Here is a 22033-nt window from a genome sequence, read left to right on the forward strand (position 1 = left end):
TAACTAACTCCAACATATAACATGGCATAGAAAATACCTTAGCATATATATCATAGATATAAGGATGGTTTGTTTCACACTTTGCATATTTACAAGGGCTGAAACTTTGATTTGTTTTCAAGAGGCATGAGACCTACTTGAAATTAACAGTCTCTTTACCAACTCTTGCTGTCCACAGTAGGACATAGCTGTCACAAGTCAGAATGACATAATGGAAACTACATTGTAATACACTGGAGGTACTGATCAATTAAGAAAGCTTGATTTATATCACAATGCATTACTAAGCAGATACCACAATAAACATGGTGATTTTTTGTCAGTAAAACATTTTCCCAATAGAGTTGTTGGACAGTGCAAATGTCAGAACATGAAAACAATCTGTATAAAATTGGTAACAGTTATTTGATCTTCTCAGTTACGCTGGCCAAAGATCAAGCATTACAAAGGAATGCTGGAAAACAGAAGATACACTACGGGTTAGCAAAGCCCATTCAGATCTATCACATAGATGAACTACTTTCAGTCAGGGACTAAATTGAATACTCAGTTGCTACAGAAGTTGAAGATACTAATGAAGTACCAAGTCATTGCAGTATTAAAACTCAGAGATCTCATCCATGTCTATGATGAAAGCTATACTGTTCTTAATAACCATAGATTACATTCTCAAGGGTATCTTTGTTGAAATCTCCCTTCTGAGAATAGTTTTAAAAATAACTATGTAGAACTCTACATTTCAGTGAGCACCCATCAGCTGTGTCTGAAGTATCTCACCATAAGTATTTACTAAGTTCCTGGATTAGACAACTGCTTGCTAAAAGTTTGAAATCGTATCTCATGAAAGTATGTTGTGAAAACAGAGAATAGCAGTATTTGTTTACACTTGCTACTAACCATTTTGTTAATCTTAAGCAAATATTGTTCCTAACATGATCAGAGCCTGCCAAATGAAGCACTACATCCAGCCTCATTAGGTAAAACCCAGTTTCTTCTTCAGGCAGTTCAACGAACAACTTCATTTGTTGCCAGGTTACTCCAGCTCTAATTTCATTTGCCAAAGGAAGGTCGGAATCGGCATGTATCTGAAGATGCCACAATGAAAATGGGCTGGCACTTTCTACTAAGAAATTACTCCCATTTCATGATGAATTTATAAGTCAACACAGTGAGTAGTGGTCTGAATTCAGTTTGGGACAATAATCTGCCCATAACTAACATGGGATTTCTCAGGCTGCTCTGAGAAACAGCCCCACCAAAGTGCATGCTTTAAGAAGAGAGGAGAATACAAATGATCTTCGGAGCTTTCAATTTAATTGCTGCCACTGAATTAATAAGATTAATTAAAAAAACTAATTCTGAATTTCCACTTTCCCTGTCAGAGCAGAATTCTGGTCAAGTCATAAAAGATCCAGACCATGCCAGGGGTATTAGTGGTACTAGAAAAGCATCTTTGAAAACTATTACTTTCCAAGTATGTTGTAACTCTAGAAAAGTATGTAAAACTTTGGATTGAAAGGCAATCTTGGGCAACATGTTACATTTTATTCTGACTCTATTTTTCTACTGACACTATTTTTGGTACAAAGAGTTCTTTCTATTGCAGAAAATATATTTCAGACCCTTTGTCCTTGCCAGACAGCAGTAGAGCAAACAGCTCCCCACCACCACCTTTTTTTTTTCCTCCTTTTTTTTTTTTTTTTTTTTTAAACTTAACAAACTAGGAACATACAGCAGGGAGATGAGTAAGCAGGCAACAAAGGTATGTTTTCAACTTCCCAAAGATATAGCAACTAAATCTACTTCATTAAAAGAGAGCTGTTCCTTTATATTCTTCCTCCCTATCCTGGCCACTGGAAAAGTTGCATTATTATCCTATGAGTCATTCCTTCTTCAAAATCTCTCTCTGGGTAGTATTTGTTAATTAAACTTTCTCATCCTCTCTTTCTCTCTTACAGTTGTTGGCAACAGTCTTGTATCCTCTCTTTTGAATAGCCATCTATATGTAATCTCCCATTATTAGAGTGCTAGGAAGGAACTGACTATCTTTTACCATGTGTGCCTGTTGAGCATACAATTACTAATTATATCAAGTATGCCTCGTGAGTGCTACTGGTGATTTAAATAGTACATTTTCTTCATCTCTTTAGGACAATGTCATCTATTGTACAATGTTTCTATCTGATTCTTTGGTGGTATTTTAGCTACTGAACTTGAAAAGTTCTTCAATTGCATAAAGAAAAATGTGGAACATCTGTCCCTTTTCTGTGGATGTGACTCTGCAGTAGCAAAAGCAGCCTGCTGTTCAGAAATGCAGAGTAGGAAATTAAATGTCATTTGAATACGTGTTGTAATAATAGCCTGGTGGCAGTGCCACAGCCAAAACCAATACTCATCAGTGTTGTATCTAGTAAAATTATATATTATGATTTCTTATTTCAATTTTATGAAATGACAGGAAAACATCTTTCACAAAAACTAGGAGGTTTCACTCCCAGCCATACAAACGTATGTAGATATTTCATGATGTCTCTGTCCTATAAAATATATGGAGAAGTAACTGAGCATGAACAAATAACCTGGGTACGAGTGAAAGGACAATATAGCTGTTATTTATACTCAGTGAAACAAATTCACAGGCTGGCTCTTTAGATGTCCAAGAAGGTAGAGCTTATATCTTTATCCAGTCATTTACTGCATTGCTCTGTACAGAGTAACAGCTCTAGCTCTATGCATATGGCAGGGTAGGAAAGGTGAAAAACAATTGAAAAATAGCTGATTAATTGGAAGAGCAAGGTAAAAAGAGAAGTAAAAAGGCCAGAATGAAGCCTAAAGATCATCAACTGAAATCAGACCTCCACTTGGAGGCTACTGTAGAAATGAATAATTAGAGAGAATGCGAAATCTGAATTGGAAGGTATAAAAATTTAGCGGTAGTGATTTAATCTAGGCCAAGGACATCCTGGAGCAAAACCAGGGCAAGAATCTACCTCTTGGAAAATTCAGTCCAGACCTCATCCAGAAAACCATCCTCTTCATAAGCAGAGACAAAACAACACAGATTGCTGTGCCCTGGGTAGCTATGAATCTGCCTTAACGCTGATCTGGTAAATCCTTGAAGGTCCCTTTGAGACCTTTGTTTCTATGGATTTAACAGTAAGATAAAGATAAGAAGAATGGGCCATTATGTGTGTGATGTTTGATCTTTTTATTTCTGTCATGTATGAACATCAAAAGCATTTGTTGGGACTGCAGTTGTCAAATTGTAAGCCAGCATGTGAAAACAGCTGTCTATCCTCAGCACCAACAAACATGAATAGATCTGTCATCATAATTACAGCTCAGAGCTGGATTGTCTTCAAATACCAACAACAGTCTGCACTGTGAGAGATGTCAAATAAGCCTGACTCAACTGGTTTAGGATCCATTTTTCTAGAAAACGTAACGACATTCTCTTCTACGAAAGGTTGCAAAAGTTTCTGTGTAACAAAGTCTGTTCTGTTAGTCTCTCATGCTAAATGTTTCATGACCTGCTAAAAGAAGTGATTCTAGAAATCATAAAATGATTTACACATTTAATAAAATAATTATGCAGTTTATTTATGTGCACATAATTTTAACTTGATTACACTCCAATAGTATTATTTCCATATTACAGCAGTAACTGTCTTCTGATATTACTCTACTGATCTCTTACAAATGTTTATTTATATGGACACAGTAGCTGAAGGGGGTTATAACAGAATACTGAGACTCTCATCCCAAAAGAGCTCTACTTTGGCAAGAAGTGACTGAGAGGTGTCTGAAAGTATCTTGTGACTTAGCAGTGATCTAGACAAAACTGAATTGGGAATCCTAGGAACAATAAAGTTCTGCAATGTAAGTATCACACTGTCAACACAGCTGGTCAGCAGACCTATCATGAATATTACACTTCTTAGTGACAAGATGAGACAGAAATAGGCTTACTCCAGGTAAAGTGCTAGTCAGTCATTTCTCTTGGGACACAGGAGAAGAAGGAACCAAAAACATGACTATGTGAATCAATTACCAGTTGCTGTTCTGAACCAAGCCTATGTGACAGGCCTGCATACTGACTTCTCTCAGGAAAGCAGATTACAGTTTTCAGATGTGCAGATTATAACCCAACATTCTGAAATTACAACTTCTAATATCTGTTTCATTGCTCAATAACAAACAAGCTAGGATACTCTGCTTCCCAGCACACATTACTCTTACATTCCTGAATTATTTCAATTATCATAACAACTTACCATACAGTTAAAGTATAAAAGTATTCCAGTGAAGTGAAACTACTAACAACTGGAATTACAGGTCACTAATATTATTATCCATATAAATCAGTCTGGCTGTACAGAGACAGTAAAGACTTCTGCTTCTCAATCTTCTAGCCTGGGGGGTTGCACATATTTGATGTAAAATTTTGTCAAACGTGCACTTTCATGGCAAGGGGTAGTATTTTCAATGTGGAAAGTACACTTTTCTTGAATTACTATACGGGGACATACTTCTAGAAGAAATAGACATAGTTCTAAAAGAAGCAAACAGGGAAGAGGGAGAAGAATTCAAGAAATGGAAAAGGAGGGACTCTCTATAGTTGGCTGGTAATTTACTAAAAGGATAAACTAAGAGAGGACTCAGGCCCATTGTCACAGGATCTAGATATTAAAACCCTTGCTTGATTTGAGTCTATACATGAGGTTAACTACATAAAAAAACGTGCAGGCACAGAATCTTAGAGTCATTCAGGTTAGAAGGGACTCCAGCGGCTCTTTTATTGTATCCTTCTGCTCAAAATCCTGGGAGCATCTCTTAGTTTGATTCTATTTTTAATGTGTGTATGTGTTCCTGGAAATATGACGTATTCTACTGAAATTTTTAATTAGAAAATACTTAGTCTTTATTTTATGGAGACTTGTCAACTTAAATTAGTCCTAAGCAGCTCTCTGAAAAAAATTGTAAAGGTCTTAATCGTCAGTAACTATTTTAAAGCTCTCCCATCCTTAGAGGGTCAGCAAGGTCGCAATTTTTAAAAATGAAACTCTGGATTTTGGCTCTGTCATTTAACGTAGGCGCATTGTATAGCACTTACTCATGTAAACTGAATGCTTGGAGAGCTATGACTTGTAAACTTGCCTACTGCAATAAATAACAAAACTCAGGCACAAAATTACAAGAGAGGTTGAGCCCCTTCTGAAAGCCTGTTTACCAAAACTTAGACCAGGTTGTAATTTAAGCAAATTCTAAGGGTATTAGAATAATATAAGAAATATTTTAAGTATATATATTATAGTATAAGAAATTAAATATTTTTAGCTATATAAAAAATACTTATATTTGAATACATACATTTTCCAACAGATATTTTAAAACCAAACAACGACAGTTTGAACTTGACATTCATTCAGGAACTTGGCCTGCTCAAGATTAATTGAGGTTGTAATGATACAACCTAGGATGACAAAATATTTGAGGTTTTACAAAGACTAATTCATACCAGACTTTGTGCAGTAACACATTTCAGTTACAAAAGTAGTGGTATCAAACTGATAGTTACCAATGGCATAAATGAGGGAAACTGACTGAAATAAAATCTGGTGACGATTGCTCTCTAAGCTGCACCTTGCAGTGTATGAATTCCAGCCTAAATTCCATATATATTTTTTCTTTCCATCCCTCTCTCCCCAGCAAGCCCAGCTATATATACACCCTTGGTCACTGTATACGGGAACCAAAGACAGGTAAGGAAAGCTGTTGCCCATTTCATGTCATTTGTATGATACAGGTAGAGGGTTTCTCCCTCTGCCCCAGGACTCTCAGAATAGGATATGCACAGTTTGGTGTTTATAAATGCAAATATAACCATGCACACACCAAGACTTGCACGCACATTATGTTGCGTAATATAACATAGCAAATGTGGCATAAGGCATTAGCTTAGATTCAGATGAGCATTAAAGATGCGAGCGTACATTAAGAAAGGATGTGCATCTAAAAAGAGCTCACTGGTGCTCTTCAGGACTGACTTCCACAGATTCTTGTAGTTGCTGTATATGCACCTCATAGATTGCATCGAAGAATTAACTGGAGCTTCTAAACACTTAGAAGACAATGCAATAATGATATACAAGAAGGAATAGAAGCAAGGAAGGACTGTACACCTGTTGGGCTTATGAATAATCAAATAATTTATTAATTGTTATTAGCTCTCCTTTAAGATGCCATCACTCTACAGAGATGATGAATGAGATGACAGGAGTTAATTCATCTTTCTAAAGGCCTTTTTGTTGTTGTTGTTTTTGTTTCTGGGACATGTAGGATCTCAGAAAGATAAAACAATGTAAACTCAGCATAGGTTTACACAGGTCTTTTTGTTTTTAAGGTTTCTTCATAATTTATAGGTTACAACCAGCAAATCAGTTTGTACCAGTTCAAGATCTACTGCCAAATGACAATGCAAAACCATCTCAAAGGCACCTGTATGCAACATATGACATGCTCATTTTTCATATATTTGAAAAACTCAAGTAATGAATCCACAGCAGAACTGAAAAGTCTGATTGGTTCAGTCAGAAGCTTGAAAACTCAGGAAAGGGGAAAATGAGGTTTTCTATGAAATATTAAATTCCTGTGTACCTTTAGAGTACTCTAGAACCACAGTGACTGAGGGAAGGTGATTACTTTGTAGGCCTGTATTCCAGAAAAGAGAACTTGCATTTCAAAGAGGCATTCTTGTATAATATGGTATTGTTCCCCATGACTAAGATTTGCAGAATCCTTTTCAGACTTCTCACAGGCATATGTGAGCAATGTGCAAAGAACAAAGAACAAAATACACCATCAAATCTGCTAGTGATAATCTCAAAGTCAAGAAGTATCACATTACTTGTAGGTATGAAGCTAACAGAAAACCTTTGAAAAATCAAAGAAACCTATTGTCTGTGACATAATAGGCCACAATCATCACTGTGGACTATGCAACATAGAAAGAATAAATAGATATCCCTAAGAAAGAGCCCCTGAAACTCACTCATCTTTTCTGTGAGCCTGTAGACGGAAAGAAAGAGAGGATATGTTTCAATTCCACCCTGACAAAATGGAAAATACTTCTGTAACAGTCACTAACATTTCTTAGATATTCTCTTTAATCACATACACGCTAATGTAATTAAAGGTGCAAAACACTGAAAAATTAAAGGCTTGTCTAAAGAAATGGTGATTCACAAAGAATTGAATATACAAAACTTGGTTTGAGTCTGAGTCATGTGGAGCTCAGTGTACTACTGATTTTTGTCAAAGGCAATTGTAATAATGTTGAAAAAGATTAAAATTTTAAATATGATTAAACTCATTAAGAACTTGTTTTGAAGCTTAAGTGGATGTGGCAGTAGAGGAGAGGCTTGGATGCAACTGTGAATCATGCCAATTTCACTTTGAAAAAGTGCTCTCCAAACACTTGAGTTGTATTCTGTGGTTAGGAAAATGAGCTAAACCAGTTTCCCAATGTAGTATGCCTGTAAAAGTGAGAAAGTTCACTGACCCATAAATACTGTTTGGTATAGCACCTTTGCAAGTCCTCTCTCCTGCCAACTGTGTAATAACCTGAGACTGTATTTGCAACTGGTAGGGAATGAAAATAAGGACGAATGGTTGAACAAGTTAAATAAGAAGTTTTTCAGTTTAGAAAGTTGTCAGAAGCTTGTAAACAGGTATTAAAGATGTGGTATGAGCCACATTCTGGAAATGCCATTTTCTCATTACCTTCTATACGGCTTATTTAGATTATACAATTTCTAGACAATTAGATACAGATACAAGGATTCCGCTTTTCAATAAAATAAAAGAATTACAAAATTAGAGAAATTGATTATTATTTGTACAAAACACCATTATGATTCTCCAACGCAGTTTCTACTTCCCCTGATAAAATTCATGAGCACTTCAACTAAAAAAAAAATAATCTAGTTTTCCTGCTTTTTTGTATTACAAATGAACTACTAAGAATTATTCTTTCCTTTACTGCTGCTAAAGGAGTAGAAGCAACAAGTTGTCCATAGCTATGATAACCTGCATTTGTCTTTAATAATTACAACTGCATTTGAGGCTTCCATTAAAAATGCTGGTCACTGTCATTTACTTCCAAAATGATTTAAAATTTAAATTAAGCTAAGTATTTCCTTACACAACTGGAAAAGGAAACTTTTTTTTTTTAAAAAAAAAAAGGTTAGAAATAACCAATTACTTTCCTAAGCCAAACACAGTAAAAGAGAACAAGACAAAGAGAACAAGGGAGGTCATAATGGATGACAGCCCCAAGGTTTAACTTTTCAAACTCAGGCATCCACATCTAAGAATGACACTTGGGAAATTTTACTGTACATGAACAAGTTTCTATATTCAAACTAGAAACTGCTTTTGCTTCCCAAAATTGGCTTTTGCTCCCAGAAATAAAGGCTTAGAACCCATCATTTGTATTTTTATGTTTGAAATAAAAACATTTGTCCAGACACTAAGATAAATATTCAATGAAGCTGTAGTCAAAACATATCCACCTGGATAACAGAACAGTCTTGTGGAATTTCTTATCTCATGTAATGAAAATAAAAAGGCAGAAACATAATATAGGAATAATTGTGTGTCTGCCCAGGAAGATTTCTTTCCAATGTAGTTCCCATTGCAGATGAAGAATGAAAAGAACATCACACACTTTTCAAATTTCCTGTGAGCTTCTTTTTATACTTCAACAAAAAGCACAAAGACTACAACCTCTATGTTATTTTCAGAAATACAGGGAATGATTGAGGACTCCAGTGAGGGGTTATGTGTGGGTTTTTTTTTTTTGTTTGTTTGTTTGTTTTAGTGATTCAATTAGAAGAAATACTCAAGATGACTTTATTAGAAGTCCTCAAAGGCCTCAGAAGTTATCTGCTTTCCATTGATCCTATTTGTGCCACAAATAATACAATCCTTTCCAAACAACTTCCAGGATATATCAAATGAAATCATTTTGCTACATCTTTAGATAAGTGTTAAAAAGGAACATCATTTTTTGTAGAGCTTTGTTTTCTGAGGGAACTGAAATTTCAGGAGATTCAACAGTTTCTTTGGAATGCTCATTATTTTTTCATTACTTAAAAATGAAGGAAAATACACAGATCAGCAAATTTCATCAAATCCTCAAAAAGAGCAGTTTGGTTTTTTGGATAACGCTATTTTGACTAGGAAGAAAATCAGAAGATATGCATTGCTCCTCACATTTAATGTGTCAAAATATCAATATACCTGCAAACTTGTTATTCTGACCTTTCTATTTTTTTTTAATAATTATTATTACTAGGAAGTACCTCTTATTTTCACTAAGTTTATTAAGGAATGTCTCTTAGTAGATGAAGTCCCCTTTTCAGAAGCCCAGACTGAGTTATATGAACCATTCAAACCCTACTTAAATTCAAAGCGTTGTTGTTGTTTTTTTGTTTGTTTGTTTGTTTTTGTTTGTTTGTAAATGAACCTTAAAGTAGTAGGGCAACTATGCCACAGTTTTGTAGAGCCAAAACTTTGGGCTCACATTGAACTGAAATATACACATTTCATACCAAGCTTTTTTTCCAAGGCAAAATCGATTTAAATGTCGAGCCCTGAGATGTCTCAAATTCTAAAGAGTACCTGTAATTTAAGAGTTCTGACCTAGCAAACTGTGGGGAAAAGAGTGCTTTTAAAAGTGGACAGTTTTGCATAACACTAGGGAAACTTTTTGTGTGAAATTGCGTAGGTTTGGGTCTAATTAATGGCTATGTTCTCATGGTTTTAATTGGAAATCAGATGAACACTCACCAGGACAAAAGAGCAGATCCAGCAATTATATATCCAGTTGATTTCAAATCACAAAATGTAGTGTAGAAGAGAATATTACTAGTATTGTAGTTGACTTTTTCTAGCTCAATTCAATTTCTAGCTCAATTCTACTGTACCCAGTAGAAAATGTCCCATGCATTTCAATGTGTTACATTGAACTTTCAGTGAAGGAATGAACTGTAAACATGTATTACTCAATTGAGGCCTGAAAATAAAAATAGAAAGATGCCCAATTATCTCGGGGATAGTAGTTTGAGGGAAAAAATGTTAAACCGTTTTAACTGAAAAACTCCCTATTTAATTTCTAATAAACAACACTTTGGTATATGGAATAGACCTCAAAAGAGAGCCATTATGCTAATGCCAAACAAGCTGTGCACACCTGCAAAAGAAATTTCCACTTTCATACATAGTTCTGATCAGTATCTTAAAACTGATCTGATGCAAATGCACATCTTTCCCTCAGCCTCAACCAGCTCTGTAGCAAGCTCCAGGTTTCCTAAATACCTTCAGGTAAAGACAAAAAAGCAAAGCAAAGAAAAAAAATCATCTTGCCAACAGATATTAAAATGATAATGCTTCTTTTTTTTTCTAAATAGGATAAATCAGTGCTAAAAAAAATGATTATTTTTGAATCACAGAATACTGTAGCAACAACATGCTTATCAAGAATACACTATTTATTTCTCCCTCAAGAAGTTTCCTTTGGTGACAGGAAACTTTGAAATGGAAGTATTCTCTTCACCTTCCCAGATGCGTTCCTACACCTGCCTTCTCCTCCCAAACTAAAGTTACTACTGTGGAGTTACTCAGTATTCTGCATTTTACCAGAAAGAAGTCTGGAAATAGAAGACATTGCACAGAGTGAAACCATTTCTGTGCAGTTACATATAAGTATAAAATAAATCCTGAACTGCCCGGTTTGAGGAGCTGTATGTGCCAAAATCTGACCTGTATTCAGAAACAACACATTTGTGTATGCCAGGCCTCTGAAGAGCCAGGGCCTGCTAGCTCAGGGTGGTTCGCTTTTCCTCTTGTAAAATGTATCCAAAATAGAAATAAGGAAAACTAATAACTAGAGATACCACAGCGCTAAGGTATACCTTGCCTACAGAGGTTTTCTGTTCATCGTTCCTAGGACTGTCTTTGTATTTAGGCAAATCCTGCTTAACGTCACTAGAGAATTTGTCCTGAAAGCCGATATCGCACCCAGACTTCTTTCTCCAAGTGAATGTTCTTAACACTGCACTAAACAGTCTCCTTTTTGAATACTTACTCTCTCTCATTTCTTCTCAAAGCCAAACAGATCTACAATTATAGGTCATTAGCATGATGCAGAAGAGCTCTATTGTCCAAAACAGATAATAACCAAGTTCTGACTGCCTGCTTTCCAGAAGCTGGACATCCAGGCATCTTTCCACCTGAGCGAGTGCACCAAACAATGGACTTGTTTATGAGATGATCATCAGTTTAAAAGGAGGAAAAGCTGTGAAAAGGGTTCAGTTCTCTGAGAGAAAGATGGTCAGTGCTTTACTTTTGGAACAAATTTACAATCCATGGATTCCTCCTTGAAGGCCTGAGAGAAACACTGCTGAAGAAGGAGGAGAGTTCAGAGCCTACAATGTCTTCCATATTTCCTTTACAAGCTGGAGCAGGTTCAACGCTGAGATTCTGCCTAATCTCCTTCTTGTACTAGTAGGCAAAATTTAACATTCTGCATACCATTTATACCTAAAGGCTAGGGGCTGCAGTCATTAAATGCTTAAATCTCTATTTCAGTTGCCCATCTGTAAAAAATTCTATTTTCCTTTTACTCTTTATCTTCTCTGATGCTACCTACGGAATTTCTTTGAGTCAGCCATTGACCATTACTACAAGTTCATTGCAATGCATTTGTAGGTACTGTCACATTACAGATAAATAAAATAATAAATCGTTGTCAGTAAACAAATGGTGGTCCATATTGATGTCAAGGCCTACCTGATCTGGCAGAAAGCCTGAATAACCTTCATATTAAATATGACATTCTCTTCCTCATTGTAGCAAAGGATTCATTTTCCTTACCTGCTCTCCAGTCCACCACAGAACTTAGGAAGGGTATGCAGCACATGATAACATAATAGAAATAAAAAGGCAGAATATATCAATGGAACCAGAAGCAAAAGCAATTCATGATGCTGACTCCTTCATAGTTGCCAACAACTCAAAAAAGTTGCAGTATATGAGTTTGTAAAAGAAAAAAAAAAAAGTTGTCTATTCCACAAGCTGTTTTGGCCCCTGCCTCATGGCTGCATGACAGTAATTTAGTAATTCTTGATGTGAAAGTTTGTCAGATGCATATTCCAGGCAATACCTCCTCCCCCTCGTTGAATCATACAGGCTGTATCCTAATCAAATTATATTTTTGAAGTGTTTCCTCACTGAATCCCACAAGATTGTTTCTCATATTTTCCCCCACACCTGCTTTTTAAACTAACTATCCTGAGGCTGCCAGCAGAGCCTCCTTTCTTCTCTCTCTCTCTCTCTCTCTCTTTCTCTCCCCCCAGCCCCCACTTTCCTTTTTTTGGAGGGAGGGAGGCAGGAAGAGAGTCACACAGTTATGTTCGTCATTTTTCAGTCCTGCACAATCTGCCCTGTCAGCTGATAATATCTAAAAATATCAAAAAGACCAGGGCTTATTTCTGTCCTTTCATGTTTACACCCGTGTTTTCTATATGGCTGAGAAGGAGGAGATGCTATCTATTAATGGCAGGAAAACACTTGTGTTTAGTTCTATTGTGCCCTGCCAGTTGGACTGTCACTGACATTCCCTAGTACTCAGGAGGAGGCTCCTTGATCTCTTCCAGCAAATACAACTGGATGGCTTCTGGGAGAAGCTGAGGATATGCTCCCCCTCACAGGCCAGGAAGAGAAGGCTTGCTGGAAAGCAGCACAGCAGGGACACAGAATGCTGACTGAGGTCGGACGTGTGGCAAGTAACTTATCTTGCCCACGCTGCAGCCGTTTGCTTCCTCATCATTGCTCAGTGCTTATACACACAGACAAAGCATCCTGTCCTTGGCTGCCCACTGGGTACCCCTGCCTTTCCCTAGCTTATCACAAGCTAGTTGCATCGTACCTGTTTTTTCATTTACAATAGACTCGTTGTCATCTTTTGAACTGTGCATTGTAATAACCATGTGCCACCTGTTTCCTCACAAACTGATTCGCAAGGGGACATTTATTTCACTTGTGCCCAATCAATTGCTGAAGCAGGCCCTATTTCTGGGCTACAGACTAGTGCTTTTCAGAACTTTTTCCAACACTCTGGCAGGATAAAGCAGCTGATAACAGCTGGTTGTCCAGATTTGCGCCCACAGTCCTCCCGTAGATCCCGGCACGAAAGTACAAGGGGAGACAGGCCCAGAGGAGAGGTGGTTAGGGAAGGAAGGCTGAAGTGCAGCTGTGGGGGTAATAGTCTTGTGGGGTTCAGTGTGCAAGCACTTGGGTGTGTAACTCGAGTAGGACACATCCAGCACATTGAACGCAGTGGGGAGAAGGTATTGCCAAGCCTCTAACTGTGCAGCATAGGGAACGGGTGACATAAGTACAAGTTAAAGCAAAGTTAAGATTGCCTTCATTAACCCTTGGGCTTGAACTATTTGCCACACACCCTGAGATAAAACAAAGGCAGACAGTTTCCATTGACTACTTCCCTAGCACAGGGCTGGTCACAACCAGTCTCTCAGTAAACATGCCTAAAACACCTACCACTACTGAGGGCTGCTCTGCAGCTGCCACTTCAGCTCAGGCTGGCTCAGCTCCTTCTCTTTCTTCTCACAAATTAGTATTGCTGAATAGAAACATGCCATACAAATGATAGATTATCAGTTGATAGATCATATCGTGCCAAGGAAACATGAAATCACAGCTCCTGCACCTAGACCCTTAGAAATAATAGGGTGTCAGAGACAAGCTGAAAAAAAATCATTTCTTTCCTAAGCAGAAATACCAGTGAATTATCTGAAAAACCTGATTGTCACGGATCACAGGAAAATAATCCCATTCTATTGGTGGAAATAAACTACCTCTCTGTGGCAAAGACAATGCAAATGAAGGAAGACAGACATGCATCACATTAAAGACTCTGAAGACGGACTAGCAGCTTCATTGAAAACTTTGCTTATTCTTTATCATCTACTTAAAAACAAGCTGTATGCAAACTGAAGCAACCTGGAGATTTAATTGCCACATTTATTTTTAAAAGAATCTCCATCTAAGATGACATATGAGACACAACACAACATCAATCATTATCTCAAACCAAAGGAATTAGATTTTAATAGGAATTGGCCAGGAGAAAATGGAAAGGAATTTTGAACAGATTCTGAAGCCTTTTTACAACATATATATAGCAAAAGGCATAAAACAAATCTATAAATGGGTATATTCATTCTCGTTCTGAATATTGACTCTGGGTCAAAATCTGCAGTGGCCTGTATTGGGTGCATTTCTCTTCCTTCATGTTCTACAGGTCTGGGTTTAGGACTGAGGGATGCAATTTTACAGGGCCTACTAAACCTGCTTTACCATGGGATGAACACCAATAATAATGATGGTTCTGGCTTCATGCTTAAGGGATAGCCTAATGGTGGACAACTAGTTTCCTTTAATTAAGAATTCTTTAGTAAGCAAAGCCCACTGTGTCAGGATCACACCAGTGTCAGGAAGAAGCAGAGTGCACGTTTCAGATTTTTTTTAGCCTTTGCCCTTCAAAAAGAGTTAGGCACATTTCTAGAGCTCATTCGAAAGTTACACTCTTGAGAAAAAGCCTTATGGGCTTGCCAAGTACTGAAGATGAACTGCCAGAACTTCTAGAGACTATTTTCTGATCTAGCAGTCAGCAGCAAACCCAACTATGCTGCCCTGATTACTGGTAGAGAAACAGAGTAAACAGGTCAATGAAAATTTGTCAAGCCAAATGTTTGTCTGGACATGATGAATAGTACTTGGGAAACCTCAGCTAGACTTGTGGGCTGTCATATAGCCTTGGCAACAAATTCACTCCAACCAGAGCACTACCTGAATCTATCTGTACAAGAGAGTAACAGCATTTTTCTCCTTCTCCAAAGATTTTTAGAGATAAAAATCCAAAACCAGTACTAAGGAGTTCCTATGATAAATCAACAGTTACTAAATGTTGCATATATGACAGCATTAGATGCATATCAACTGGACTTTCACCCTAGTTCGGCAGCCTAAACTGAGATTAAATGTCTGAACATTCTTCCATTTCATTTACCATGTCTTCAGGATCACCATGTGTCTCAGTTTGGTAGGCATTTAGAATTACACACAGACAGAGGCCATCACACAGCCTGTGTCACAAATGTACACGGTTTATCTTCATGCCAGTAATAGCTCTGTGCCCTTTGATTTAGTTGAGTTTTGGTGCATCTCTCTCCCTCATATCTACTTCATGTCTGAGTCCTACCAGGGACATCTGTTTTTCCAGTTAAACACAGAGCAGGATAAGCCCTCCCCAAAATTCCAGGCACAGTCGCAATTACAATTGCGCATATATGAAAAAACACAGATATGCGCCATACATTCATCCCGATTCTTGGTTAACACACTGACGTTGAAGAAAAGGGAAAGTTGGTGAGACTGGTCAGTTTGTCAGCTACTTTTCACTGGAAGGGTTCCTAAGCAGCTGAAATAGGGACCGGCAAGAAAGCAGTGTCAGGGATATTAGGTGGATGCTAAAGAGCCAGTTAGGCACATCCAGCCTAAACAGAGTCTGTGGGAGGATCCAACAGCAGTTGTAGCATGGACAGAAGCTGAGAAGAGGGGAATAGGTAATAGGGAGGCCAGACAGGGAAGGGAAACTAGCTGTTCAAATTACTGTTCATTGTGTGTAATAGGAAACATCATCTGGCCTATTGAAGCTGCACCACAACTAAGAAACAACCAAATAATTTGGAGAGATTGACAGCATTTGGATGGTCCGGCTTGGGGAAAAGTCTGTGCATGTCCTAAAAAGAAAGAATATCTTATGATGAAAGGATTCAGAGGTCTAGTGTCATTAACAGAAGACAGACTCCCTGAAGACTGGAGTATACCCAATAACAGAAAGTAATGAGTATAGCATCAACTTGACCAAGAAAAAAAGAAAAAAACTATGATAAGGCAAAAAAACAACAACAAAAAAACCACCAAACATTTAATACTTAACAGTTTTTCTTCCTCCACTGCTACTGCCCACCTCCCTACAACCACTAGTCACTACAGATGTCATCATTTTTTCTTGACTGTACCACATTAGGTTACAAGTATATATGAAATATACTACATACACCGTCCATCTGAATAAATATGTCCAGCCAAAACTAGAATAGAACACAGGATAGGGGAAATATTGAGAAATACTACAGGTTATAAATCAGGTTTAAATACCATGTGTTCTTGTCTCACAGTTGCCATCCCCAGGCCACTTCACTATGCTACCTCACTGAGTTATTACATCATTCTATCAACCCTTGAGTCAAGTTATCTCATTGAGTTAACATTTGCATATTTATATCTCATCTAAAAATACCTGTAAACATATGTATATAAATACTGTATCCCACCTGCCCATCAGCCCCAGTCACCTCCCACCTCCTGCTCACTAATAGCACAGTCCTGCATCACCTCCCACTCAGCCAAGCAATCCTGTGCTAGCTGCTTTCGACATACTCACAGCTATATATATTTATGAGCATGATAAAATCCTTCTGCAAAGATAACATTTTTTGCAAGAGTTACAATGCATTTTAGAGTCACTGTGATGTTATTTTTTTTACACCTTATTATGTGATACATTTACATATATACGTGTGTCTTAATAATTCATCTAGTTATGAAAAAATATACCACAAACTATAAAAGTCAGTTATATTTATGTAGGCAAAAATATTTTTGTTATCCCAATAATTAAATCCTTAATTTTGAATTACCAGTAGATCTTAGGAAGAAATGAACACAATGATGTTTTATTGTATTTCTAAGAGCAATTATATTCTGGTGTGGAAAGACACTCTCCTGATTACTTGCATTTGACATGCTCTGTATCAGAGCCTAAATGAAACCATGGTTAGGAATTCCTAGTGTTACTATGCCATCTATCCATTCCTAGTACAGTGCAGGTATTTTCCAAACCTATCATAGAATGATTTTCTCATGATGCAAATATTCAGTTTTCTCCTGCTTCTATTGTGAGGCTCTTCAATTGCATAGTACTTGATTTCACTATAAAGAATATTTCAGGATTCAAGCTGATTTTTGTTGCTTCATTTCATCCTGTTACATTATTCCAATCATTCTAAAACAAAATTTCCCCTGCTTTGGTATTTACTTTTTCAAGTGCTTGTTAACAAAATATCTTTTTGCTCCATTATTTTAAATTGGTCAAGTTATATATAGCAGTTTATATCCATGGTCAGTCAATTCCTTCTCTCTAGTGAGTTGAATCAGGGTCTAATACATCAAGGTTTAGAAGCTACTCCCCTCCTTCAACTTAAGGAAGCAAGTACTCCCAATCCTTATGAATTTAAAAGATGTTCATAGTTCATGCGGGTAATAGCTACACACATGAAAAGTTCATCAAATTCTCAGTGCAAGTTAGACATGAAAGTCTCTCAGAAAATTTTGCAAATACATGTGGGCTACAATATGGCTGTGTAATGTGGATTTACTTGATACAAAATGGTGCTGTTTGTAGGGACTTCGACACTCCATGATTGATGGAACATCAGTTGCTACTTGCCTGATTGACTGTCAGATGAACACATAAATATACAAAATACATAATATATATATATTTAATACATATATATATTTATATATATGAAGTGCCTCTCACCATATTGATAAACACTCTTTGGAACCACTCTGATGGCAGGGGTAAGCACAGGAGTTGGCCTGTTAGTACCTCAGCATTCGTGTTTCCAACCAATTTAAAAAAAAAAAAAGGCCACAAGAGTTCACACTCACTCAAGTCTGGAACATCTCTTCTGGATCCCTGCACTACCTATGGAGTACCCAGAAAATTTCTGGAGGTTCAAAATTCAAGCTGTGGACTGAAATTTTCCAATAATATAACATTTATGTATACTTGCAAAGTGGCATAAAACACTTTTTGGTGTTTGGCAGAAGGCAGCAGGGAACTTCTTCCTCTTGGGGTCATTCACTTGCAGCAGTCCTTTTGGCAGTTTATGACATGACATGCAGCATATTCTAGGCAGGAACGACTCCTTAAAAGATCTATTTTGTCTTACAAAGAGAAGTTTACAGAAACTTTTGATACACTATACCTAGTAACTTGAAAACACCTAGATGTTTTCTGAGAACAAGGCTGGAGCCAGTCTCTTTCCACCCCTGAAGAGTCAGCAGCACTGTTCAACTGAACATTATATACCTAGATTTTCAAAACCACCACTTATTAGCTGCGTTCTCGTATTACTCACCAAAAGCTGGTTACCAACCAGAGAGCCTCTAATAAAGTTTTTGTTTGCAATTTTTAGGTGTTAAGCTTCTAGGTATTGGAAATTACCAAGAAAGCAAGCAAAAATGTAATGTGATAGTAACGCGTATAGTAATACTATAACTATCTCCAGTAAAAGAAGAAAAAAAATATCCGTTCAGGTCCTTATTTTAATCCTCTTCCCTCCTTCTCCTTAGAGCTCTACTAATTAGCTTCCATTTGTAGGGGTCCAAGTATAGGTCTACAGGATACCAAACCTGATGAAACCAATGTCGCGGGGTGCTTTTTTTTCTTTTTGTTTTTTGTTTTTCCCCCCGAAGATCTGAGCCTGAATCTTAATACAGATTGTCTTACAAAGTGGCATGAAAACAAAGTACACATTCCAATGTAGGAGGCAAAAAAAAGTTTAGGAAAGCATTTTAATTATGTTTATGCTTTTCAGTGAGCATAATAATAAGTACAGACAAGCAAATAGGCAGCAACAAAACTCATGGGGATTATTTGTAAACTGCTGTAAAGTTAAACTAATTAATTAAGTGCAATTGATATTCAGTTGCATTATCCTCAGTAGGCTAGAAGCAGGATTTAGTTAACATGGACATTTGTTTGAAATGTATTTCTTTACTATATCGAAGGATCAAGACCTCTCTTAAAAATTAAAAGTCGTCGTTTCTCTGCACAAAGGAGGCATTGCAATATAAAATAGTACATAATGACACTTAGTTCATTTTTAGGCAAGAATGTTCGCTCAGTTTTAGGCAAAGGAAAAATAATTGTTTAAACAAGTGAACCCGCATTTCAATAGCTATAATGGTAAAAGGCAGAAAAGGCAGGTTTCACAAATTATAGCTGAAGACAAAACCAAGGAAGAGATTCTGTTAAAGGGGGATACTTAATTTTGCCACAGTGCAAAACAGCCTATTTTCTGTTGTAACATTTTGCACCTTCTCTTGGCACCACAAAGTTCTTGTACATCCCAGAACATTCTACAATCACAGCAGATGACCAGAAACGTTGTGTCGTATAGCAGCACTTTCCCCAGAGGTACTACAAAATGTTGTAGAATTCAGTGTACCAGAACCACTTTAAGAACATACATCATCCTTGAGGTTTTTCAACAGCCAAATGTTAACATTAACTAATTAATTCTCCCAACACAGGGAGAGAACCATGATCGCCACTTGACTTTGCAAAAAACAAAGGTGCTACACTCATAGTCAAGAATAAGTCACTCGAAGTTAATGGAAGCCCACGCGTACCAAGTGACAATAAATTTACAGACTTTCTCATTTCTTTATCAGGCCATATTTATACCTGCTGTTCTGAACGCCACATTATGCCCACTTTTGCTTTTCTTGGTTGCCATCCTTTAAAAGACTCACTGAATGCCAAACTTAAGCTTATACATATCAAGAAATTCTGTCCATAAAGGATAGTGGGAGTTCCATCTGTAAGTCTTCACTAACTACTGTGGTAATCATTGCTAATCACCCATGTTTCCAATGTAGTCAATATAAATAATTCCACAAACAACATTTGCAAAGTTCTGACATGTGGCAAATGTTCAGTAGCTATGTTTAGCACACGCTGGATAATCCAAGTTCTTCATACACATTAAATTAGCAATTTTGACTCATGATAAAAAGAAAAAAAATAAGATTTTTAGAATCTCTTTCAACTACAAGAGGAAGAATGTGTGTCATGCAAAAGTGATAATACTTGCAGGAAGAGGTGCCTCTTTAATATAACAAGCAAGATACTTTTTCTAGTGTTGTATGACCAGTGTTATCGCTAAAGCTACTCTGTTGTTCAGCACAGAGGAATCCTTTGGTAGCATATAGCTGCTACAGTTGTTTCTACATCATCGTCTCCTCAGCTAATATTCTGAATACTGAAACAGTAGAAAGGAAACTCGTAAGTTGATATCCAACTGTCAGAATAGTCCCTTAGGGAGAGAGCAGACATGCTTAATGTTATCCCTTATGAAGGCTTCCATACTTTTTCCAAACTTCTGCAGCTTTTATTAGCAGAAATTCTGGTATTCGCTCCCTTTGGGGAGGAAATGCTCAGTTGTTTCTCTTAGAGAAAGTATCATAGTTATATTTATCTTCTGTGGAGAAAGTAGAGTGGCTAGAAAATGGAATGTCTTCCTACTAAAACCTCAGATTTTGTCGCATAAATTTGAATATTTTATTTGCTAATGTTACTACGGTGCCTTATGCTTCCCAGCTCAGATGTTCTCTCCTTTTACACAACACAGCCACTCTCAAACACTAGAAGACCAGCGTATGATGAGAACTGTCACCTGCCAAGGATCATAGGAAATGTAGTTCAAGGAAAACTCCACTAAGGGCAGCAAGCATCTCCTCAGTGACACTACAGCAGAGGAGTCATATAAAAATTTAAAAAGACTACAACCAAAGCATTCGGTTGAAATATGACGGGTGTTACTATGTTTTTTTTTGTTTGTTTGTTTGTTTTTGTCTGCAAAAGAAAACTAAAGAGTGCAGAGGGACTTTTGAAACTGTAAAAATCTAAGAGGTGAAAATAGCTTTATTATTTTAAGATTCAGGTGCATGATAGTCATGCTATCTTTGTGATTACTAACGTGGCATTTGACAAAAGAAGAAACCGAGTAACTAAGAAGAGTACTTCCTAAGGGTCAACCACTGAAGCAGTGACTAAATGGAAAGTGGAATCAAGTTAGAACATCGTCAGAAGCACAGAAGAGGGATGGAGGGTTGGCGAGAGGAGAGGATTGTGTGAGCCACAGCTCTGATTGACCTTAAACAGTCACAAAACCACATCATAAACTTCACCTCTAGAAAGAGCCCCCTTACCTCTGCTCGGACTGTGGCAACTTTCCTTGCTTTGTCACTTTTTACTCCCAAATAATACATTTCTTCTGAAAGAAGCAGCAGCATTATGCCTACAGTGTCTTTATTCCTCCAAAAAGCTTTTGTCTTGATCTTTCTTTTGTCCAGCTTCTACGCAGCTATTTAGATGAACACAAGTGCTCAACAGAGATGCAAAGCATACAAGATTAGCATTCCTCATCATTATATACATACATATTATCACAAGACTCTTTCTAGATGACAACAAAAAGGCAGAAGAAATGCTAGGTCATACTACATCAAGGTAACTTTCTGTTCTGGAGTGGGGCAACTTAAATGTTCTATAAAAGACTTGCTTTCCTTTACATATTATTTTGAAACCGGTTCAGTTCCTTGTGTCTGATAAAACACAGATTCATTCCAGGGGTATTCAGCTGTGGAAGAAATTCCACAGATTCCCCTCTCTTGCAGGATCTCAGAGTGTTAGTAAACATAACAGACAACCAATCAGTCAGGCTACAGTAACACACACATCTCCAGAAAGCAGTGAGAAAGCCTTAAATAAAACATAGTACCAGCCTTCAGTAGAGTGCATTGAGACAAATGCCAGGGATGTGAAAGGTGGCGCTGGGATTACCAATGACGTGCTAATGGCTGTTCAAGCAATCTCTGTGCCTCCTTCTCTCTGACTCACTGTCTCCCTTTGGAGGCTCCTCTCACGTCATTAAGGGACTGCGGGTTATTCACAGATCACTGACTAAACGCAAGCTTTAGCTTCCAGCCTGCATTCCCCTGGTCATATGAAAAGGACTGAGGTCAC

The 22033-nt window shown here is 37.3% G+C and overlaps 1 long non-coding RNA gene across 1 annotated transcript in view; it reads left to right on the plus strand.

The window, feature by feature from the left end:
• Window positions 1-226: 226 nt before the first annotated feature.
• Window positions 227-22033, plus strand: part of LOC308196377 — a 62938-nt gene continuing 41131 nt past the window's right edge. Inside the window, exons 1-2 of the long non-coding RNA XR_013952173.1 lie at window positions 227-1762; window positions 5710-5762. This is a non-coding gene — a long non-coding RNA (uncharacterized lncRNA). The remainder of the gene's footprint in view (window positions 1763-5709; window positions 5763-22033) is intronic.

This window comes from Anser brachyrhynchus (genome assembly GCF_964034855.1).
Source record: "Anser brachyrhynchus genome assembly, chromosome: 5".
Taxonomy (NCBI): Eukaryota; Metazoa; Chordata; class Aves; order Anseriformes; family Anatidae; genus Anser; species Anser brachyrhynchus.